Here is a 25,425-nt window from a genome sequence, read left to right as displayed (position 1 = left end):
CTTTTCAGTTTTAATAATACTTAGCTCTTTAGAGTGGTTTTCATTCATGGATCTCAAAGCACCGTAAAAAGGAGATCATGGCCACCTTGTTTACTGATGGCGATACTGAGGAACAGAATAGTGAAGTTTCTCATCTAATGTCACTTGTTGGCCAGCGGCATAGGTGGAAATAGACAGATTTCCCTAAGTTCCACTCCCAGTTCTTTCTCTGCTTGGCCATGACCCTTTCAATCACCCTCCCCCCTTATTTTCTCCCTCTGTTTTTATGTTAGCCCTCTACCTATCCATAAGAAAATAAATGGGCTGTGGGAATAAAAAAAATATATGAGAAAATGTTGTGTGTAGAGAGGATAAAACTGTCTCTTATTTTCTCACACATGAGAAAGTAAGAAATGAAACATTCAATTCACAATTTTGTGGGGGAGGAAAGGGGAAAAAAGAGATTTTCCTATCCAAAATTTGTGTTTTGAGAAAAGCTCAAACTGGGGCAAGTTTTCCCCTCCCCCCAAACAATGTCAGCCAGCCCTAAAAATCTCATCCTTAAATGATAGTGCTTTGAATCAACAGGGAGAGAGTGAGGATGGCTTTGTGGATAAATTGCTTGTCTTGTATTCTGGGAAGCAGGGTTCAATTTCTCCCCTACACTTTCTGGGACCCTGGATAACTCCCAGCCCCTCCCAGCCTGGGATTCTCAAAGGAGAAAAAGAGAGTTCAGTGTGGGGTATTTCACTCTGAATTTATCTACAGATTTGGGCTTTTTCCAATTTTCACTTCCCAGATCTAACCTGCCACAAAGAAAATATTTTTCAGATCAGAGCAGCGTAGCTGTTGTAATAGGAAAACCTTGGTCATAGCTAATCTCACAAAGGTCTCAGTTTTATCATAAAGGGACTCTTTACCATTCTCCTCTTAACTCACTTATGCTCCTCTTAAAGTCAAAATCAATATCCAAAAATCCACCCACTAACCTCCAACCACTTCAATCATAAGGCCTATCACTGCAAGTACATTGCAGATTTTGTGCAATAAGAATTATTACCTCACACAACCTGCCATGTCGGTGATCTCAGAGCCGGCTGCCTCCAAACAATTGAGAATGTCCCAGGGAAGTCACATCTCTGCGACATTCGTTGTCCTCTTGACCAGAGGGGAAAGTGAACCTGGTTCCAGAAATGACACATCCCCAGAAATCTTCCTATATATCATTGCATCCCAAGCACTGGCATCAAAGACTCTTTGAAATCCCCCTGAACTTTACAGGGTGTGAACAAGGAGTTGCTACTCTAGATATTTGGCAATCTGTCACCAGGAGAGTCATTAATAAGTTCTTAGTATGTGTTATTTGGTTTATTTTTAGCCACCCAAATGCAGGATGCTTTGGAAACTTGCAAAGTTGGCTGGGTTTGACAGAAGGGGGATATTCAGCACACTGGTAATTAACAGGGTATTTGTATGGCCCTGAAGCAGCAGATCATCCAGGACTCCTGAGTGTCACTGAGAGATCAGTCTGATCCAGGGGTTGGAGCTAGAGTAAGGAGTCAGGACTTGTGATATTTAATCTTTAATTAAAAATTAATCTTTAATTCCTGGAGACTCCAGGTCAATCCTGGAGGGTTGGCAGCCCTATCATAAACATAGAGATAAGGGTAACATAAAATCCCCCTTGGAAAGCTGTTCTAAATCACTTAACCTGTAAGGGGTTAATAAGCTCAAATAACCTAATTGGCACCTGACCAGAAGGGCCAATGAGGAGCCATCCAAGGACAAGGAAAGGAATTTGTGCCTTGGGGAAATTTTTAACCTAAGCTAGTAGAATATAAGCTTAGGGGGTCTTTCATGCTGGTCCCCACATCTGTACCCCAGAGTTCAGAATGGGGAGGGAACCCTGACAAGCCATAGCTAGAACAAGCAGAAATAGTCATTCCAAGCCCCTCATGCTCTCATTATCACAGTTTCCAAGCCACTAGTGACATTTTGGTGAGCTTTGAATGAAAGGTCAAAGTTCAAAGTTGGTCTCATTTTGGACTCAGTAGTCAACAGACAATCAGTATCCACCCATTTCAACATTCCTGCTCAACAGCAACATGGGAAAGTATTGTGTCAGTGAAGGACCTGGGATGAGCATCTCCATTAGCATGATCCTCTCCCTGATTTCACCAGCCAGGTCAGGAACAACACTGACAGGATTTCTACTAGACGACTGTGCCCGTTGTTGAGTGTGTAGGCTGATCTGTTCACCCAGTGATAGAGAGCCGAACATTAATCTGATACATGGATGTGGGTAGGCAGCACTAGGGGGTTTCAGTTCTGCATAACTTTCTCATAAGTAAATGTGGCCTAGAAGAAATTCCTGTAAGGTGGATGCATAACAGGTTGAAAGACTGGCCTCAAACAGTAGTTATCCTTGGTTTGCTGTCTGATTTGGAGGGCGTATCTAGTGGGGTCCTACAGCAGTCAGTCCTGGCTCTGGTACTATTCAATATTTTAATTAATGAGTTGGATAATGGAAGAGAGAATATGCTAATAAAATTTTCATATGAAACCATGCTGGGAGGGGTTGCGAGCACTTTGGTAGGCAGGTTTAAAATTCAAAATGACCTTGACAAATTGGAGAATTGGTCTGAATTCAACAAGAGGAAATAAAGACAAGTGCAAAGTACTTCACTCAGGCAGGGGGAAAAAATGAAATGTTCAACTACAAAACTGGGAATAACTGGTGAGGTGGTAGTACTGCTGAAAAGAATCTAGGGGTTATAGTGGACCACAAACTGAATATGAGTCATCAATGTGATGCAACTGCAAAAAAAAAGGCTAATATGATTCTGTAGTGTATTAACGGGAGCATTTTATATAAGACACAGGAGGTAATTTTTGGGCTCTGCTCGGCACTAGTGAGGCCTCAGCTAGAATACTGTGTCTAATTCTGGGCACCACACTTTAGGAAAGATGTGGACAAATTGGAGATAATCCAAAGGAGACCAACAAAAATCATAAAAGGTTTTGAAAACCTGACCTATAATGAAAGGTGAAAACCTGGGCATGTTTAATCTTGATAAAAGAAGACTGAGGGAGGACTTGTTCAGGGCTGTTATAAAGAGGACAGTGATCAATTGTTCTCCATGTCCACTGAAGGTAGGACAAGAAGTAATGGGCTTACTCTGCAGCAAGGGAGATTTAGGTTAGATATTAGAAAAAACTTTCTAACTATAAGGGTGTTTAAGCTTTGGAACAGGCTTCCAAGGGAGCTCGTGGAGATGGTGTGAATAAAAGAACAAACACATCATTCTCTCTCTCCTATTTTCCCATTTGAAAAGTTAAAATTATAAATCCAAATGAAATGAAAAGTTTTGTTTTATGCTGAAATTTTCTAACAAAAACCCGAGAATGTCCATCAAAACGTGATGTTTCCAACCATAAATGCTGATTCCAGCAAATCACCTTTTTCAACTGCAATTTCTTTTTTAAATGAATGTCAACTAACTAAAAGCCAGTTGTATAGAGGACAGTGCTTGTACTCCAGGGAGCTGAGTTCTATTTCTGTTCTGTTGTGGACATCCATTGTCACCATAATCATCATCAAATGCACCAGGACCATTGCGCCAGTCAGGGTGATCACGGTTGATGGCTTTGCATCATCCATTGTGTAGTGAAGTTCCCAGATTGACTTCCATATGGCCAGGATTTCACCCATAGTGGATTTTCTGGAAGTCTCTCTCTCTGCATATTCTAATTAACTTTTTTCTTGATTTTTCCATGAAGGAATGCATCCAATAAAGTACCCCAAACTGTTTTAGGCATGCAATTTTGTCCAGTGGGCAAAGAACTGACAATGACATATAACTATTCCTTAATCCCAGGGTATATGTATATTCCTTATACCAGACACAATGACACATGGTGATGACAGGAATTAATTTCTATCTTGTATACCTTGTGTATGTAAACCCCTACTGTGGGCCCCAACCTGCAGCCCTTCTTTAATCAAACTTCCTGTAGACTGCAGGACTGGGCCCAGGTGGATTTTGGATGAATAAAGAGGGCAGAAGTGTATGAACTGTTGGCCATCCTCAACTCCATGAAGGTTCTTCTGTCCCAGAATGGCAACTCCTTAGAGGTGCTGAGTTTCCTCAATTCCTATGCAGCACACCAGTATGGAAAGGCTGCGTGGCTAATACATGGAGGACTTCACTTTGATGCAGAACACCTGAGTTCTCTTCCCAGCGTTTCCACTGACCTGCTATGTCATTTCAGGCAAGTCATTTCCCTTGTTTCACACCTCCCCCCCCAGCTTTGTGTACTTAGATTATCATTAGGAGTTTTCCATTAGTCTGTCTCTGGGAAGCACCAGTGAAATGGGACCCTGATCTTGGTTGACATTTCTAGATGTGAAGGTAATAACAATATTAGTGTTTCAGACCAGAAGCCCATCCGGTGTAATATCCTGCCTCTGACAGTGGTCTCTACCCACTGCCTCAAAGGAAGGGACATAGTCCCCGCTAGTGGTTGAATATCCCTGCTCTACTTGAATTTGTTTCCTAACACCTGTCCATTACAGGTGAATTTAGAAAGCAAAGTGAACCTGACAGCTCTGTTTTCATTTGTCCAGACTGAGAGCATAAAGCAGCAAAAAAGGTTGAGAGTACTTTCAAGCCTGGTTTGCCAAGCCTTACTCAGAGAAATCATCTGTTAGAGGGCTTATTCCTTCACCCTCTCACTTCCCTGGTCCTTCTCGCATGAACAGAGAGCAATAATACCCGAAGTCCGAAAGTGCAAACAATTCGATGTTTATTGGGGTGAACTTCCAGCAAGCGTGATTCCAGTTTCCTTCCTCAGTGTCCCCCTTCCCAGCTATGATGCCACAGAGCCTTGCCTGTGTCCCTGTTCCCATTCTCTGTTCCCATTCCCCGCTTAGCGAAACATGATTCCAATTTCCCAACGCCTATTCCCTGTTCCCATTTCCCCCTTACTTCCTGATTGACTGCAGACTATATAGTAAAACTTGAGTTCTGCTTAGCTATACCTTAACCAATCATTTTACTGAAATTTAACTAACTGTAACCCTTCTGCCCATTTAGTTGGCAGCAACAAGGGCTGGGTTCTGTATCTAGGGGTTCCGTTTTAATAACACAATGCAAAACCGGCTCGAGCCCCCACCCAGTGACCTGGGACAATTACATACCACCCCCCTGGGTACCTCTAAGAGGCAATACTTCCCCTCTCGCAAGCACGGAGTTTGAGTGTAGCAGAAAATGTTTAATAACATGAGGTAAACGACATCAGCATAAAATTGGAAAAACACCACAAACAGGATTCATAACACAAACCATGAGCAAAACCCACCCCAGCAAATTGGGCTGTGTCCTTTCCCTTTGGTTCTTGAATCCAGCAACCCAAAAATCACCCAGAGTTCCCAAAGTCCAACATTCCCAAAGTCTCTTGGGTCCAGCAACCACCCAAAGTCCCAAAGGTCCAACAACCCCCAAAGTCTCTGCCCCTGGTCAGTGCAGCCCCAGAGTAAAAAGGGGGGGGGGGCGCAGGGTGTTAAGGGGCACCTTACGTGATCCGAGGCTGGCCAGCTGTCTGTTTCTCTGTGGGGGTTCCGCCGCAGCCTTTACCATGAGCCAGTCCACTTTTCTGCCATCCCACGAACTGCTCCGCTCTACAAGCTGCTCCGCTCCACTCCGCTCACCGACCTGTGAGCCGTTCCAGCCGTCCCCGCAAACAGCTCCGCTCGCCGTTCCTTGGGCCACTTCAACCGGCCCCGCAAGGCTCCACGCCGCTCGCTGCTCCTCCAGTCATCCCCACAAATTGCTCCGCCAGCTGCTGAGCAATATAGCTTCAGGCTCCCCCACTAGTTAACACAGCCTCAGTGATCTCAGCTCTTAATAACATTAGCTCTTTTGTAATTTCAGCTTTTAGCAATTTTAGCTCATAGTATAGTAGGGGAGCCCCAGTGCTGGTGCACCATTGGCCCAAAGTGAATTCAGCTCAGCAGCCTGTAACTAGACTCCTAAGGGAATCAAAGTTAGCTCTGACATTCAACAGTGGAGAGAGGAGGTGGTGCAATTGGTGTTTTAAACCCTCAGAGGGGGCCTATACCATCAGGTACAAATACCTGTCCCCATCCTCTCTCAATTCACTGGGTTTTGTAACCCATGCCCCTTGTCAAGCAAGTGCTACTTAGGTAATGGTGAATGACTCACTCAGTCCTTCTGTCATACAACAGTTCCACTGGCCTTGATTCACAGAATCAGGGTTACAAAACTTTATTCTTCCTGCCCCAATAATAGAGAAACTGGGAATTCCACACCAGCCAAAGTAACCACTTTTAGTTGTTGTTGTCCCAGGCTAGGCGGGTGGGTGTGCCTATGCAAACAAGATCAGCCCCTGGAGTTTTTTTCCACACTCGCCATAATTCACCACCAAATGTTAGGGTAGAGCTCATTCTGACTCTGCTTACATAACCAATCCTAACACATTGGAACATAATTATTTAACCAATTATATCCCACCACCTTAATTGGTTTACACCCAACAAAATTAATTATACAGCAGACAGAAACAATCACAGAACCAGACAGAGATTATACAGACAAACAATAGGGAAGTGGAGACTACAGTGATAGAACAATACAGAAATGAGGATTTCACATCCCAGCAATTGATAAGTGAGTTCTTGCCAGACAGGATGCTATCAAACTAAGTTTTCTTTAAATCTTTTAGGCTCTTCCCTTTCTCTGGAAGTGATAGATTGGATCACCTTTCTAACAGCCCCAGATTGCCTTATTTCAATGTGACTAGTTTGGAATGTGAGGATGTGACCCTTCGCTTCTCAGCTTATGGCTGCCTCTGCTGCTTAGCCAAAGGCTTAGCCTAAGACCAGGGCCTCAGACTGTCACAGTGAGAGAAGGCCCTTACACCGGCAGACAGTGATTTTGATTCTTTTTTTTATACCTCTTTTTATACCTTTTTTTATAACTAGCTAAGTGATAAGAATACACGTACATTCTTAAAGTATAGGCCTTTACAGACAGGCCTGAATATTTATATCCTAACAATTTCATTGAAGACAAGGAGCCAAATCATGACATCTTTACTCAAAAAACTTACAATGAGAATTTTGCCTGAGTCTCCTTTCAGACTCTCAGCTTAAAAACTAAGGAAGAACCTCAGGATTTAGGCTGTTCAAAAGTAGACCGCAGGAGTTAGGTGCCCAACTCTCTTTAAAAGTCAATATAATTTAGGTGCCTAACTCCCTTAGGCCCCTTGAAAATGCTGGCTTTCACCCACTGATTCCAGGGATAGTTTTGCCAGGTCAAAAGATTTGTCCAATGGTTTCAGTGGGAATTTGTCAGAATAAGAACTGAATAAAGACTGAGTAACAACTGAATGATCGCTGAGTAAAGACATCAGCATTTGGTTCCTGTAATGACAGGTTTTCTGAACTGAAACTATAGTTTGCAGAAGAAATCATCCCCGGCCCAAACAGTGAACTCTGTGTTGGGGATCATTGACACAAGCATTTCTCCACACAACTTTATTACCAACAGACTAACAGAGGATTTACACTATTGATGAGAGGGGGAGAGTGAGTATCTTACATAAACATAATTATGTGCACTGCTAGCTTCTTCTGCTTTTCTCTCCACCCTTTAGAACATTTTTTCACCAACAGAAGTTGGTCCAATAAAAGAGATTATCTCACCCAGCTTGTCTCTATCATTACCCTGGGACTCACAAGGCCAAAACATAATTGCAAACTATTATTTTAGTGCAGTCACAATATCAAGCCAGGAAGGCTGCTATTCCTCCACATCTTTTCCGGTCATTATGACTCCCTTTCTTATATATTTTCCTTAGTAGTGCTTTGAGGTACCATTGATGAAGTATTTGGTAATATTTTTTCTTAACTGTTACACAAATAGATGTGCTTTTAGCCTTCCTCCAAGTGGTTTCCCATTGTTCCAAGTGATATCAGCTTCTATATTCTTTTTCCATTTTTCATAAATGGGCTCTTGTCTTCTAGATACATCAGTAAAAATCCATTATACTCGGGGGGTCACATATTTCATAGCTCCTGTGGGCTAAGTTCATTGTACACATCAGGGGCTCCTTGCATAACCCCTGCAAACTCCCTATGTGTTGCCCTCCCATCCCTCTCTCTTTCAGGGATTCCCTGCAGCTCCACCCAATCCTCATCCACCAGGTGTTGTGTATGTCCCCCATTTCCCTTCCCCCACATACCAGGTTCCCCCCCTCTCTCTCCCATTCCTAGCATGTGCACACTCTTATGCTCACCTTTCCCCCACATTGCCTCTCCCCTGTTTGTTTGGGGGTTTTTTTGTTTTTGTTTTTTGTCTCCTTTATCTCTGGGTAATAAGCCATGCAGTATCAAAATGTTAAACTGTATGGGAAGATGGGCTGAGATGAGATGGAGTATTACTATGATGGAAGGCCTGAAATTTTGGACTGGACCAGCTTCAGTATTCAGCTTTATTGCATTAGAAATGTACAGACAGAGTAATGCTGAGTTTAGTGTAAGGCCTTCAGAAACTCAGCCAATCAGAGGGAAATCAGGGTCCCTGAGGTCTCCTTTCTCTTTATTAATGGTACCATCATTGTTAATATTCTACTAAGACTCTGGCTTCCCACACTGGATTGTAAAGCTTTGAGTTGCTGTTTCCCCCTAATGCTGATATAAAAAGCAGTTTTTGTTTGCAGTGTCATTTCAGCCATGTTAGTCCCAGGATAGGAGAAAGCTAAGGCAGGAGAGCTCAAAAACTTGTCTCTTCCACCAATAATAGCTGGTCCAATAAAAGCTACTACCTATCTTGTCTCTCTCATAAAGTGTATTGAGACAGACAAAAAATTTTGAAGGATGCTTTTTCTTTAAAAAACGGGTTTTTTAAAAAAATAAAAGTTGAAAAACATAAAATATTTTCATTAATTTTGCAGATTGTGGTCAAAGTAAATGAAAAACTTGTTGTGTGTTTCCTCCACCACTACCTTTCCCACTTTTTCGTAGGAAAACAGAAAAAAAACTATAATAATAATAATTACTAATGCCAAAACCTGAACATTTTCAGTTATAATTTTCATGAAAATGTTTAAATATTAAAACAAATCCTTTTTTCATATACTTAAATTTTAAATTGTTTTGGAAATATATATATAAAAAAGATAAAGTGTGTTTTCTTTCCTGATCAACTCTATATTCATAACAGTTAAGTAGTTAAGACATTGTTCAGCTCTGAAGCAATTGAGTAAAAATGGCCTCGTCTTACTCAACACACAGGTCTACTAACCATGCATAGCTGAGTCAGATTTACAGGGAAAAATATAAATAAAGAAAGTGTCAATGCTGTTACTCCTGCCAGCCCTGCTCTGTCAGCACAGATCTGGGAAAGTGGCTGGGTGGACACAATATCTTCAACACAATTGTGAAACAATTTCTCATCAATGACTCCTTTGCAAAACCTTGGAAAGCAGCAAGGGTGGATGGGTACATGAGGGCATGGTGTGACAGGAGAGGTGCTGCACAGGTGTCACTGAGGGCAGGGTGTGGTGTGGAGAGGAGGGGGCTGGGCAGGGCAGGGCAGGAGTCACTGAGGGCAGGGAGTGTAAGGTCACTGAGTTTTATTTTAAAGTATTTTTTTATTTTTAATCCATTTCTAATTTGAGAAGTTCCACGATATGATGTTTTTCAAGCTCGTTTTTTTCTATTTGAATATACACAGTTGCAAGAAATTACAGGGAGGTCATATTTAATTATTGAAGAAGGGTAGACATGGAGATTCAAAGAGCTTTATAACTGTTAAAACACAAATTCTCAACATCATATGTCAAAATATACAAAGCAAACAGCCTTCAGTCAAATTCTAAGGCGTTCTCACTCCGCATGGTTCTTTCTTTGCCTAATTTTCAATTATTGTTGATGGAAAATTTTTCCCTCCGTTTGTGTGCGTATGTTGAAATTGACGTTTACCCTCAAAACTCTATTCTTGCCAAGCCTAGATCTATGAAGCCTAGTGCCAGAAGCAGGTAATGAGGGATTTACCCTGCTTTGATGACCACTCAAATATCCTATTCTTCCACTGTGTCCCAAATAGCCTTCTTGTGTCAGCCCTCATATAAATCTACACAGAAGAGAATGTTCAAAACCCTCCTGTGTTTGGTGGCTAATATCAACACATGAAGAAAGTTGAAGCACTCAAGGCAGTTATTAATGAGTCCTCTTGTGAAAGAATCCCCAAATTTCCAAAGCAGCAACTTCCTTGATCGTGTCAACTAAAGCTCAAGGGGATTTCGGAGACGCTTTGCTCCACACCTTCGTGGTGGTCAGTAGGTTTATAAGGGGAAGATTTCTGGGGCTATCTCCTCTTTTGAACCAGGTCCCCTTCCCCTGCTATTCAGGATCACAATGATGAGCTGTGAGGTATGACTTCCCCAGGCTGTCCTCAATCATTTGGAGGCAGCTGGCTCTGAGATCACAGACACCACAGGTCATGTGAAGTATTGACTTTTGACTCATAAATTGTGCAATGTGATATTGTTATTACCAAAGTCAGGGTGCTCAGAGCCCCAGCCAATAAAGAAAGAGAGATCTGGTTGGGGAGATAACACTTTTCACTTATGGCACGGACTCTTCTCTAGAGGGCTTTGCATATATTACCTGGGGTTTGCAGAGGACCTAAGTGAGGTAGGAGGAAGAACGGACCACAGGCCCTTTGCTGCCATGGTTGTCTGCAGCATTCTGTGCCTAGCTCTCTCAGACCGATTTTCTCCCACTTCAGGGGCTCTGTGGGTACCTCTACACTGCCAAAAAACCTGCAGTCACAAGTCTCAGATCCTGGGTCAACTGAATCAAGTTCATGCCATGGAGCTAAAAATCTAAATGTTTCAGGCTGGGGTCTCTGAGGTGTACACGAAGTGCCCCCCCACAAGTTATCCAACTCCTTACCATTATATCCTGGGTGCCTTGCAATCATTAGAGCATTTAACCTCACAGCACTCCTGTGAAAAAGGGGAACTGCAGAAAGGGAAACTGAGGCACAGAGGCTGTGGTTTTCTAAAGACCCCGGCGAAGTTAGACATCCACCTCTCAGTGACGATAAATGGGAACTATGCCTCTAACTCCCTTATTCTCCTTGGAAAACCCCAGACCAGGAGGGGATGTGAGTTATCCATGGGTACAAGACTGTCTATGGCAGGGTGAAAATGGAACACAGCTCTCAAGAGCCCAAGGCCAGTGGGTTACCCACAAAGCTACCTTCCCCCATTGCTCACAGTAACACCTCACTGTCCTTTATGACTGAGATTTTTAGAGCTGGTTGAGGTTCTGTTGCAATAAATGCCAATAAATTGAGGATGGGAAATCAGTTTGTTTTTTGTTTTTGCTTTGGTTTTCTTTGACTTTTTCTCACGTTTTTTTCATTTTCTTCAGCAGACAATTTCAATTAAAATATTTTTTCCATTAAGGTTGAACCAGAAGTGTCATTCTTATTTTTTTCAAGAGAGAAAGTCACTTTTTCAGTTTCAGAAACTTTTTCCCTCCCCATCTCTCTCTTTCCAGAAGGTAAATTACAAATGGGACAGTAAAGTGGAAAAGGGGAAACCGACAACTCAGAATAAACCAAGGTTGAAAACCAAAATTATTTCTTCTTTCAAAAACCAAATCAAAACTGAAATTGCAATATGATTGGAATCAAACCGAAAATGTAGACTGAGTTGCAATGAGATGAAAATTGAATTTTTCTTGGCTTTATAAATTTAACTAAAAAAAAAAAATTGAAGAAAAATGATCAAATATTTCATCTGAAATATCACACTGGGGGGAAAAGGGGATTTTTAAAAATTGTAATGAGAGGTGAACATCTCAAATTGTGAGCACAGATGGAAATCTTTATGTGGCCAGTTTTCCAGTACTGGTGCTTAATTGTGAGTCTCAGAATCCGTAGGCCCTGAAATACAAACAAATTGTTTCCAGAGGTGCTGAAAACTTACTGCTGCCTGATCAGTTGGTCAGAGTCAGCCTTTTCAGTGGATAAGTCACTAAAGAGGGACAAATTACCTCACTGTGCTCATGGGTGTTACACATGCTCTGTACCTCAGATAACCTGTCCAAAAATGCAAATCCCTAATGTCAGTGGTTCTCAACCTTTTCCATTCCAGTTTCTCTCCCTTCTAGCAAGGATCTAGCTGGGACCTCCCACCCGTTCAGCAATGTTGGGAGGTAAGTTTAGTCATCATGACCTCTGGGCACTTGCTGCAGCCCCTTGTTGAGAATCCCCGGACTCTGAGAATCTCTGGCTATAGGTACCCCTGAAGACCATGTCCTTCCCATCCCAGAAATGCTAGGCCACAAGAGGACTCTATGGACCTTTGGAAGACTGCACCATTCAGGCTGCATGTAGATGAATGCAGACTGTGACTAGCAAGGGCCTCTTTTGGTGCCCAGACCACTCCTCTTCTCTCACTAGCATTCCATGATTGCAGATCCCCACAGGTTGAGTTCCTAGGGTCAGCTGAAGCAAGGTTTCCCTGCAGCTGAGCTGAGGACACAGTGCTGAATTTAGAAAATTAAAGAAATTTTCAAATCCAATGTCTTTGTGAAGGTGGAGTTAATAATGATTTAATATCAGTACAGTAGAACCTCAGAGTTACGGACACCTCGGGAATGGAGGTTGTCCATAACTCTGAAATGTTTATAATTCTGAAAAGCACAATTCAGGCTCCAGATCCAGCAGCTGACACTCCAGGCCAGGCTTCAGCAGCAGCTGAGCTCCTTACTCAGTGCCCATGAGTTTGCAAATTTGTTCCCCTCCTGACAGGGGTGTGTGTATGAAAAGAGCGTGTCCCCCTCCTGGACGGGGAAGGGTGGGTAAAAACAGCGTGTCCCCATCCCAATGAGAGTGGGGTGAAAGCTGCAGACCCCAGCCCTGCTCCTGCTCTGTTGGTTCCGGCTGTCTTGGGCTGGCAGCTACAGCGTCTTGCTGTAAATGGCTGCCCCGCCTGTTTTTTTCCCCATGTATATTTTAAGAACACAAAATGGAAGAACAGAACCTCACCACCCCAGTGACAGAATTTGTCCTCTTGGGCCTCACCCAGAATCCTGAGCTTCAGAGATTCCTCTTTGTGGTTTTCCTCATAGGTTACGTCAACACCTGGCTGGGAAACGTCATCATCATCATCATCATCATCACCACTGTGATCAACAACCACCAGCTCCGTACCCCTATGTACTTCTTGCTGGCCAACTTGACTTTCCTTGATGTCAGTGAATCATCGATCAATGCTCCAGAATTGCTGGTGGGTCTCCTTTCCAAGTGTAAAACCATCTCATTCAGTGAGTACATTCTCCAGATGTTCTTCTACAACTTCATCGAGGCGCAATGTCATTTTTTCTTGTGGGGATGGCAATCGATCGGTACATGGCCATCTATAAACCACTGCGGTACTTGACTATCATGAACCGGGGGCGTATTCATGGAGATAGTGGCACTGGCATGGCTGGGTGGATTGGCTCACTCTGCGGTTCAGCTTGGACTGCTCCTCCAGCTACCGTTTTGTGGTCCAAACATCATGGACAATTTCTACTGTGATATCCCACAAGTCATCAAATTGGTCTATGCTGACACTCACTTAGCAGAACTGCAGATGATCTTCAATAGTGAAATGCTCCTTGTAATAATAATATTCATTGTTCTGCTCATTTCCTACGTCATCGTCTTAGTCAAGATCAGGACACACATCACAGAAGGGAAGCACATAGCTCTGTCCACCTGTGGAATCCATATTGCTGTGGTATGTTTACATTTCATACACACCATCTTCATCTATGCTCGGCCCTTCAAGAAGTTCACCCTGGACAAGGTGATGTCAATAATGTACAATGTAATCACCCCAATGCTGAACCCAATGATCTACAAACTGAGAAATGACGAGATGAAAAAGCCCATCAGGAGACTGATGATCAGAATGCTATTCTCACAGAGGGAGATAGAGACATAATTTATCTTCCAATGTCCATTTATTTGTGTTAGAAACCTAATCTCAATGTATCAGGGAACAGATGTATGTGGCATGTGAAATGTGTGTGCAGTCAGAAGAGATCAAATATTGCACACTCCTGAAAATCATTGAACTATAGAGTGAAGGCCAGACCATATAACCAAACAGAAAGGATGTGGACAAATTGGAGAGAGTCCAGCAGAGGGCAATGAAAATGATTAGGGGGCTGGGGCACATGACTTATGAGGAGAGGCTGAGGGAACTGGGCTTATTTAGTTTCCAGAAGAGAAGAGTGAGGGGGAATTTGATAGCTGCTTTCGACTACCTGAAAGGGGGTTCCAAAAGGGATGGAGCTAGACTGTTCTCAGTGGAAGCAGATGACAGAACAAGTAGCAATGGTCTCAAGTTGTAGTGTGGGAGGTCTAGGTTGGATATTAGGAAACACTATTTCACTAGGAGGGTGGTGAAGCACTGGAATTGGTTACGTAGGGAGGTGGTGGAATCTCCATCCTTAGAGGTTTTTAAGGCCCCACTTGACAAAGCACTGGCTTGTATGATTTAATTGGCATTGGTCCTGATTTGAGCAGGGGGTTGGACTAGATGACCTCCTGAGGTCTCTTCTAACCCTAATATTCTATGATTCTATGAAAAGTTGATGGTGTAAATAAGATGCAGCTCCATGCAGGTAATTGGGCCAGAACCTAAGATGGAGGAAATGGTTGCATCTCACTTAGTGGCTTCCACTAGATGGGGGTTTGACAATGAGAATTGCTGGTCAAAAGTATTCTATGAATGATTTCAACTAATGAAGAATATCAATATCTTCTCCAAAAAAAAAATCTGTTGAATATGTATCTTAGGTGATGAAATTACTATAGAATAGTCCAGTAGGTGCGTAAGAACATGCTTGGGCTTTATGGCTTCTTATTTCCCCCAATCTACCACTTATCTGTATTTATCATATGACTTCACATCAGAGTTAATAATATATAGACCTTATTTTCATAAGGAATTGGTTTTAATTGTCTTACATGATATTTCTATTTCAATCTCTAACTTCACACATTAAATTCGACTTTGGTGACCATTGCTGCTAATTCTGACATAAAAGTGCAGTTAAAAACAGAGGGATATAAATAACATTAAAAAGCATTCATATATTTCCAGATGTCTATTATCCAGAAAAAAGAGCAAGTAACTTTTCTAAAGATATTATTTTTAAAATTTTTCCACGTTTACTTTTTTTCTCTGAAAGACAGAAAGCAAGAATGAAAGAAAGATTTAAATTTAGATAAAAGTAAACAATAATGAACACAGTTCTTTTCAAAAATTGAAAAATAAAAAAAATATCAAAATTATCAAAGAATATTGTGATTCTTTTGTTTCCCCACAAGTTCTATATTTTTGAAGTTTAAGTACTAAAGACGCTATTCTACACTGAAAAATATTTAGGTAAAAGTGGGAACTTCTTCCTGACCAGATCTACACTCCACATGTATCAGGATTGGATTTCCAGATCCAAAAAATGAATTATAACTAATTGTACTCCTGTAAGACCTCCTGAACCAACTCTGCTCTGACAGAATTGTTTCACACTATTTCTGGAAGTAATATCTGAAAAAAGAGTGTCAATGGATTTCAAATCAATGACACCTATCTGTATTGAATGAAGTCAACAGTAATATGAAAAATTAAAGAAATAGTATTCAAGTGAGGTGAGTGGGGCAAAGAGTGAAGGGGTCCACGCTGCAGAGGGGTTCTGAGGACTGGTTATGAAGGGACCATCCTTGATGTGGGTCACTAAGGTCAGGGTGTGAAGGGGACATGACTACACAGGGGTCACTGAGGGTAGAGAATGAAGGGGACAAAGCTGACCAGGCACATCAGAAGACAGGATGTAAAGGTGAAGGGGTTTCTCAGGGGTCACTTAAAGCTTGCTTTTCCCTGAAGAACCTTTGTTGTTGGGGCTGATTAACAGAGAAGATGAGACCCAGCTTCACTCTGAGGTCCCAGGCAGAGCTCATAGGGCACCTAGAGAAATAAAGTTAAAATTTTAAATTGATGGAATGTTGAAAGGGCTCCAACAGCACCATTTTTACAAGCCCATTTCATATTGTTGTTCAATGGAGCCCCAAATAGGCTCTCAAAGCACAGAGGTTTGGATTTTTGAAGGAATCTAATAGATCTCAATATTTTCCCTACAATAACCACCAATTATTATTATTAATTATTATTATTATTATTATTATTGTTGTTGTTGTTGTTGTTGCAGAGGTGCTTTAGTGCCTATTAACCCTAATCCACGACCAGCCCCCCATTGCATAAGGTGCTGTATAAACCCAGAACAAAAGGACAGTCCATGGTCCATGAAGTGTACCTTGCTGCCCTACTGGAACTAGCCTAGAATCCAATAGACTTCTCTATTTCCCCCCTCCTCTTTCCCCTTGGTCACATTTCTCTCTCAGTGCCAGGAATAAAATCCACTGGGATTTCCTCTGTTTCACAGGGTGCTCAAATATCCATTTCTTCTCATTGTTGCATGTAGTGTTGTAGTTGTGTCGGTTATTAGTGAGACAAAGTGGGGGAAGTAATATCTTTTATTGGACCAACTTCTGTTGGGAAGAGAGACAGGTTTTTGAGCTACAAAGGTGTGGTAAAGGTATTCACCATGTCACAGCCAAATATAAGGTGGAACAGAAAGGTTAGCATAAGTACTTAGCACATATTCTAAGGCAATGGTTTCCCCAGGAATTGAAATTGGGCGGGGGTCGAATTTACAGGGAGGGGGGTCAGGGCCGATGAGGGGTGAGACTGTGAGGGTGAAGGTGGGCTGTATGGCACCATAGTAAAAACTGAAAAATGTTTCATGAACATTTTATTCGATTTAACTCATGTTTTAAAATCATCTCACAAATTAAAGTTGGCTACTCAAGCCTTCTATGAAGCAGTATGTCTACATCCTTCTTGGTTTCTTGTTATAATTTTGCACAACTCTGTTAAGGATCTTCTTGAATGCAATGCATTCATCTTTGGTGGCTTCTCATGTGTCCAGTACTTCTATTCCTTCAATTGATATGCTCATTAGTTCATTCACATGATCAGGCAGAAGGCGACTTCTTTCAGAACACAAAATGCTTTACGATGATGAAAAAGAACACTCAACTGAAGCTGTTGTGATTGGGAGTAGCAAGAGATGAATTCCCAATTATTTCATCCCAGGAAACAGAACACAAAGATCGGATCGAGCCACTAGTGATGATAAAAAAGAAGTTGAAGTCAAATCTTCATTCATTCGTCGTATGATATTCTACTCTGTGTTCAAATTCTCTATTCTGTCCTGATCACATGGCAGCCCCATTGCTGGTAGTGCCTCACTCCACTCAACTGTTGGTGTTTCATAGGACAGGCATCTGTAAAAGCTACATAGAGGTTGAGTAGAATCTAGAAGTCGCAGTTGTAGATTTTTAAGAATCAAGTCTGTGTACTTTTTCAGTTGTCTTAAACACTTCTTGTCTTCTTCACTTAAGGATTCACTATAAATGCCTTCATTAGTCAACTTCTGGACTGAAGTCTTTGCTTCTTCCAGTACTTTTTCAGTGGATAGCTCTCTGATTGATCCAAATGTAGCTTCTATTGCTGGACAAAGATCTACTACTGTTGTAGCAGATGCCTGGATGGCATTGTTTAATGACCCAAGTGGTTTCAACAGTAGACTTATGAGAGAGAGAATGGCAATAGTCTTCTCTGAACGTAGTAGCAAAAGTAATCCACCAGCCTCACTACTTAGATCCATCCCATCTTGGTAGATCCTTTCCAAAGCCAGTAATAACAGCTGGAGTAGTTTTAAGACAACAGCCAAGGATCGCTCATGAGAAAGCCAGCGGGTTTTCCCAGGTTGGACTAATTTGAACTTCAGTCCCAGTGTATCTTCTATATTTTCCAAGATATTCAGTCTTTTTGGACTCTTGCTGAAAAAAGAATATAATGAAGACATTAAATGTATAGCTTTTTAAATGTCTTTTGAAGGTTCTGCAGCTCGTACTAGTGCTAGTTGGAGTAGATGGCCTCTGCAGTGTGTATAGGAGAGATTAGGGTTACACTTTTCTCTGAACAAAGCTTGTACTCCACCATGTCTTCCAGAGAAGTTTGCAGCTCCATCAAATGCACAAGCAGCCATCTGTTTGGGGTCCAATTGACAAGCATTTAACTCTTCTAAGATGTGGGTTGTCACAGATGCAGCCGATGTGTCTTCTATAACTTGAACATCTAGAAATGTATCTACTGGCCTACCCCTGACATCAAGATAATGTACACAATGACTTAATACTTGATGACCATTTGCATCGGTGCACTCATCAGCCATGTATGCAAATTTTTTGAATGTGGTGAGAGAGTTCTTCACTTTTTCAACTGTTGAGTGTTTCACTGTTGCACCGCATGCTTCTAGCCAGTCAGTTGAGTTTCTTGCAGAAAGATAGTGAGCATTTGCTGGTCTTGTTCAGAACCAGTGTTCAACTTCAGGATGAACAAGTGACAATGCACTTAACATTGGCTAAGGGGGATATGATAGAGGTCTATAAAATCTTGACTGGTGTGAAGAAAGTGAATAAGGAAATGTTATTTAATCCTTCACATAACACAAGAACTAGCAGTCACCCAATGAAATTAATAGACAGCAGGGGTTTTTTTTTTAAAAAAGGAAGTACTTCTTCACACAACATAAAGTCAACCCGTGGAACTCTTTGCCAGGGGACGCTGTGAAGACCAAAACTATAACAGGATTAAAAAAAGAACTAGATAAATTCCTGGAGAATAGGTCCATCAGTGGCTATTAGCCAGGATGGGGAGGGATGCAACACCATGCTCTGAGTGTCCCTAGTCTGTTTGCCAGAAGCTGTGAATGGGCAACAGGAGATGGATCACTTGATGATTACCTGTTCTGTTCATTCCCTCTGAAGCACCTGGCCTTGACCACTGTTGGAAGACAGGATACTGGGCTATATGGACCATTGATCTGACCCAGTATGACCATTCTTATGTAAACATTAATTATAATAATAAAAATGTTTAGTACAGAAACTCCCCAACATAATGACTTCTCAAGATAGCAACGATGTGAGACAACAACCTTGGCAAATAATGCCTTTTAAAAATCTTGGCCTACTAGGAAACATATTTATAGAAGTTTCCATTCCCAGTCACAAATCTAGCATTCTGGAGCAGTCACTGAAATGTAGTCCAACAAACAAATGTTTATGTAATGTGCCCCTCACTTTTCCCTCCACCGCATCCCACTCACTGGTGTTGTCCTTGGTCAGTGGAGACTCAGAGTTCAGAGGTGCTTTCACGTGAGTTCACCTCCCAGGTGGGGGGCAAGAAGGCACCTTGTTCATTCCTCCAGCCAGGGCCGGCTCCAGGCACCAGCTAAGCAAGCAGGTGCTTGGGGAGGCCAAGGGGAAGGGGCGGCCCTGATCTTGGAATCTTCCATGAGGTTTAATACGGGATGATGTCTCATACACACTAACACTGCTCATAGCTTTGGAGATGATCAATAGGACCAGAATCCAGACCTGCTCGTCTATCACCATATTCAGCATACAACCCTGCTGCCAGCTGAGCATAAATGCTGTAAATAGGTGTGCAGAACAGACACATAATCAGACACAGCCCATCTGTCCAGAGATCACTGTAAAGTAGACAATGCAGAGAAAGAAAGGGAGGGGAAACTGAGGAAAAGGGAGGGGAATGGACTGACCCAAGGTCACAAAGCAGGGCTGTGGCAGAGCCAAGAATAGTGCCCAAGTCTCCTGATGGCCCACTGACCTACACAGCACAGACATAAAGTCACAGAGGGAAATGAAACAACATAGCAGTAAGGGAGGGATGCTACTAGCCCATCATTGCCTAGATATTGAAGTGCAGCTGTGGGTTCCATAAAACAATGCACAGCCCAGAAGCAGGCCGTCTATGTGGGGTTGGGTGCAATCATCACAGATGAGCTGTCACTTTCGATGTTCGGTGCGTCTGTGTCCTGTTTCCCTGGGAAGAGAGAATCAGGCTCTGCTGGTACTTTTAGAAGTTTAGTTTACTGCCCAAGTTGTGAGCCTGCTGTTTATGACAAGAACATACAACTGGAAGAGCCCTAAAGGGTCATTGGGTCCAATCTCCTGCTTTCACTGGTAACCCCGTCATATAATCCCCATCCTAAACTGATCCAGCCCCATGTTAGCACTAGCTAGGTTGTTTGCTCCCAACTGCTCCTACTGGGAGGCTGTTTCAGATCCTCCCTCCTCTGATGGGGACAAACCCTTCTTGTGCCAACATGGCTCTTTACCATCAATAGCTCTTCTCCCTCCCTGGTGTTTACCCCCTGTTGTATTCACAGAGGTTGACCATATGACCTGGCAGCCTGCACTTTTCCAGGCTTAGGAAGCTGAATTCCTTCAGTCTCCTCTCCAATATGAACTCTCCATTGTTAAGAACATGAGAACTGCCATACTAGGTCAGAGCAAAGGTCCATCTAGCCAGTATACTGTCTTCAAACAGGTTTCAGAGTAGCAGCCCTGTTAATCTGTATCCGCAAAAAGAACAGGAGTACTTGTAGCACCTTAAATTTATTTGAGCATAAGCTTTCATGGGCTACAGCCCACTTCATCGGATGCATAGAATGGAACACATAGTAAAGAAATATATATACACATACAGAGAACATGAAAAGGTGGGAGTTGCCCTACCAACTCTAAGAGGCTAATTAATTAAGAGAAAAACTTTTGTAGTGATAATCAAGATGGCCCATTTCAGACAGTTTGACAAGAAGGTGTGAAGATACTTAACATGGGGAAATAGATTCAATGTGTGTAATGGCTCAGCCATTCCCAGTCTCTATTCAAGCCTAAAGTGATGGTATCTAGTTTGCATATTAATTCAAGTTCAGAAGTTTCTCATTGGAGTCTGTTCTTGAAGTTTCTCTGTTGCAAAATTGCTACCTTTAAGTCTGTTACTGAGAGACCAGAGAGGATGAAGTGTTCTCCTACTGGTTTTTGAATGTTATGGTTCCTGATGTCAGATTTGTATCCATTTATTCTTTTGCTTAGAGACTGTCCGTTTTGGCCAATGTACATGGCAGAGGGGCATTGCTGGCATATGATGGCATATATCATATTGGTAGATGTGCAGGTGAACGAGCCCCTGATGGCGTGGCTGATGTGATTAGGTCCTATGATGATGTCACTTGAATAGATATGTTGACAGAGTTGGCATTGGGCTTTGTTGCAAGGATAGGTTCCTGGGTTAGTGTTTTTGTTCTGTGGTTTGTGGTTGCTGGTGATATTTGCTTCAGGTTGGGGGGTTGTCTGTAAGCGAGGACAGGTCTGTCTCACAAGATCTGTGAGAGAGAGGGATCATCTTTCAGGATAGGTTGTAGATCTTTGATGATGCGCTGGAGAGGTTTTAGTTGAGGGCTGAAGGTGATGGCTAGTGGTGTTCTGTTATTTTCTTTGTTGGGCCTGTCCTGTAGTGGGAATAAGCCTCTTGTTTGTATTCCAACTTATTATCATGAATAAGGCTGCTAGGCAGCTCTCTAACACCATATTCTACATACCATTATCCTCTGATCCCACTGAGGATTACCAGAAGAAACTATACAATCTGCTCAAGAAACTCCCTGAAAAAGCACAGGAACAGATCTGTACAGACACATGCCTAGAACCCCGACCAGGGGTATTCTATTTGCTACCCAAGATTCATAAACATGGAAATCTTGGACACCCCATCATCTCAGGCATTGGCACCCTAACAGCAGGATTGTCTGGCTATGTGGACTCTCTCCTCAGACAGAGACAAGCACCTACAAGATCTCTATCAAGCATTCTTAAAACTACAATACCCACCTGGTGAAGTGAAAAAACAGATTGACAAAGCCAGAAGAGTACCCAGAAGTCACCTACTACAGGACAGGCCTAAGGTGCGACTTTGTCTCTAAGGTGCCACTTTGTCTTCTAACAGTGGCCAATGCCAGGTGCCCCAGAGGGAATGAACAAAACAGGTAATCATCAAGTGATCAATTCCCTGTCGCTCATTCCCAGCTTCCGGCAAACAGAGGCTAGGGACACCATCTCTGTCCATCCTGGCTAATAGCCATTGATGGACCTATCCTCCATGAATTTATCTAGTTCATTTTTGAACCCTGTTATAGTCTTGACCTTCACAACATCCTCTGGCAAGGAGTTCCACAGATTGACTGTGTGTTGTGTGAAGAAATACTTCCTTTTGTTTGTTTTAAACCTTTTGCCTATTAATTTCATTTGGTGACCCCTATTTCTTGTATTATGAGAAGAAGTAAATAAAACTTCCTTATTTACTTTCTCCATACCAGTCATGATTTTATAGACCTCAGTCATATCCCCCCTTAATCTTCTCTTTTCCAAGCTGAAAAGTCTCAGTCTTATTAATCTTTCCTCATACGAAAGCTTTTCCATACCCCTAATCATTTTTGCCCATTTCTGAACCTTTTCCAATTCCAATATATCTTCTTTTTTTTAGATGGGGTGACCACATCTGCACACATGTTAGTGTACCATTGATTTATATAGAGGCAATATGATATTTTCTGTCTTATCATCTATGCCTTTCCTAATGATTCCAAACATTCTGTTTGCTTTTTTGACTGCCACTGCACATTGGGTGGATGTTTTCAAAAAAACTATCCACAATGACTCCAAGATCTCTCTCGAGTGGTAACAGCTAATTTAGTTTGCAATAGGAGGACTGTCATCCCTCAGATTGTTGGATTGGGGTTGTAATTTGTTCCATTTTTATTTTGCCTTTCATCAGTGCTCATGTGAAACCAGATTCTCAGATGCTGGAAATGGACACCAATACTTTGCCTTTAAGCGAACTTTGCCATTTACACTAGTGTGATGATGCACCTGACGAGGAGTGAGAAGCACGTTTATCCGACCATTTCTGTTGTCCTTCCCGCCACAGGCAGCACACCAGGTAGTGGGAAGGAAAATGTCCAACAGAACTACCACGACTGAGTTCCTTCTCCTAGGATTCTCTGATGTTCAGGAGCTGCAGGTTTTATACTTTATGCTGTTTCTAGTGATTTATCTGGCATAAATTCTTGATGGGGAATCTCCTCGTCATCACAATAGTAGCCTTCAACCACCATCTTCATACCCCCATGTACTTCTTGCTGGTGAATCTGTCCATCCTAGACCTTGGCTCCATCTCTGTCATTGTCCCCAAATCCATGGCCAATTCCCTCATGAACTCCAGGTCGATTTCTTATTCTGGATGTGTCTTCTTCTTTTTTACTTCTGCAAACCTTTCATTCCTTACTGTCATGGCATACGACCAATATGTTGCTATCTGCCAACCCCTGCACTATGAGACTGTTATGAACAGAAGAGCTTGTGTTGAAATGGCAGCAGGTGCCTGGATCAGTGGAATTCTCAATTCTGCCCTGCACAAAGGGAACATGTTTGCAATCTCCTTCTGTGGAGACAACACAGTGGATCAGTTCTTCTGTGAAATCCCCCAGCTCCTCAAGCTCATCTGCTCTGACTCCTACCTCAGTGAAGTTGAGGCTCTCATCTTTACTACATGTTTTGTCTTCAGCTGCTTTGTTTTCATAACTGTGTCGTATGTTTAGATCTTCACCACAATGCTGAAAATCCCCTCTGAACAGGGCCGGCATAAAGCCTTCTCCACCTGCATCCCTCATCTCATTGTTGTCTCCTTGTTCCTTTGCACTGCTATCTTTGCCTACATGAAACCCACCGCCAGCTCTCCATCAGTGCTGGATCTCATGGTTGCTGTTCTCTATTCCGTGGTACCTCCAGTGATGAATCCGATCATCTACAGCATGAGGAATAAGGAGATCAAAGCTACACTGTGGAAAATGATTGGAACAAGACTATTCAACAAGATTAAAATGTCTGCCTTTTTCACTTGATTGTGATTTCATTCTACATTTCTTTATAGATATAATAAGGCTAAGATTTTGGCACAGGTATTTTTAGTAAATGCCCTAAAGAGGACGTGAGCAATAAAAAATAAATCATGGAAGCCCGATCCCTGCAGCATGGAGCTAGAGTTGGATCCCTGCTGGCCAGGCTGAAGCCAAAGCCCCACCACCCAGGGCTGAAGTATCGGATGTCATGTAAAATCTCAGAATCTGTGACCTCCATGGCCAGATCCTACCCATAAATATAATCAATTGATGCAATTTCTCTGTGATAACTTAGCATGCAATTTATTTATATATATGGAGCTATTTACATTATCAAATAGCACTCAAGTCAAAGGACATCCTGTAAATAATTAAAGCTAGCATAAAAATCAATATCTATCTATCTATCTATCGTTCGTTCGATCGATCTATCTATGCCATTCATCACTATGGTGTCTGAACATCTTCCATATACTGTCAAAGTTGCCAGTGGACATCATGAGGTCTCTGGCTTTCTTCTTTTTTGGGGTATATACTCTTGTGGGTGTGTTGGCTTTTGCTGTATTGTTTGCTTGCAAGACAGATTTATAACATTATCAAATCATCAACTCTTTGTTGTACTATGGGTGGAAATACTGGCACAGGGACTGCACAAGTCTGGACATGCTCAATCACAGTGTATTGTCCTGAGTTCCAGGCAGCTGCCCTGCCCGGGAAAGGTGTTTGATCCCTTGTTGAAGGACCATCACTGCAAGCCATCAAGGCTAGGTTCTGGGGGTATTGATCTTTGTCTCTCAGTTATTTACCCACTTCTACAGAAAAATGATTTTTCTGTTCATGGGTCTGCCCCATATGCATGATGGATGAAGTCTGAACACATGACACAGAGATAAGGGATGATTGAACAGTGGGGTTCTGCTCTGTACACGGAAGGGCCGACCATGGCCACATATAAGAAGGACAATCAGGAAAGGGACAGGGAAGGTAACAGGGACTCTGCCCAGCTGGAAATGCTGATGAACCTTGGACTCAGAGAAGGGGTGAGATCCGACCAAGGAGAGGGACTCTCAGGACTGTCTTCCTTTCAAAGATTTGTAACTCTCAACGGCTTCATGCATAAAGTTTCTGTGGTTAAGAAATCCCTTCGCTAAGCCTCTGCTCCAAGCCTTCCTGCCACATTGTCCATTGAGGGGTTAATCATAAAGCCCAGAATGATCACAGCATAGCTGGAGCTCTGAGGCAGTGTGTGTAGCAATTGTGGAACTCAAGATAACTCAGACAATGGTTTTGGGGCTAGGGGTGTTGCATGGTGGCCTCCCATGGCCAAAGGAAGGGCATCTGACAAGAGTTCTGAGCTGGGGATTGTGTCCTAGTGTCCCAGAGCTAGAAATAATGATTAGATTCTACCCAGATGTAGTTGACTTGGAAATACATGATTGGGTCCACTTGCAACAGACCAA

At 42.4% G+C, this 25,425-nt stretch overlaps 2 pseudogenes; both read left to right on the top strand.

Moving 5' to 3' along the window:
* Nucleotides 1-13,047: 13,047 nt before the first annotated feature.
* Nucleotides 13,048-14,010, top strand: LOC112113411 (annotated as a pseudogene).
* A 9,012-nt stretch (nucleotides 14,011-23,022) lies between these two features.
* LOC112113406 lies at nucleotides 23,023-23,968 on the top strand (annotated as a pseudogene).
* The last annotated feature ends 1,457 nt before the right edge of the window (nucleotides 23,969-25,425 follow it).

The sequence above is a fragment of the Terrapene carolina genome, unplaced genomic scaffold (genome assembly GCF_002925995.2).
Source record: "Terrapene carolina triunguis isolate 2854851 unplaced genomic scaffold, T_m_triunguis-2.0 Scaffold119, whole genome shotgun sequence".
NCBI lineage: Eukaryota > Metazoa > Chordata > Testudines > Emydidae > Terrapene > Terrapene triunguis.
Note: the sequence above shows the minus strand (reverse complement) of the source record. Positions and strands in the feature narration are given on the sequence as shown.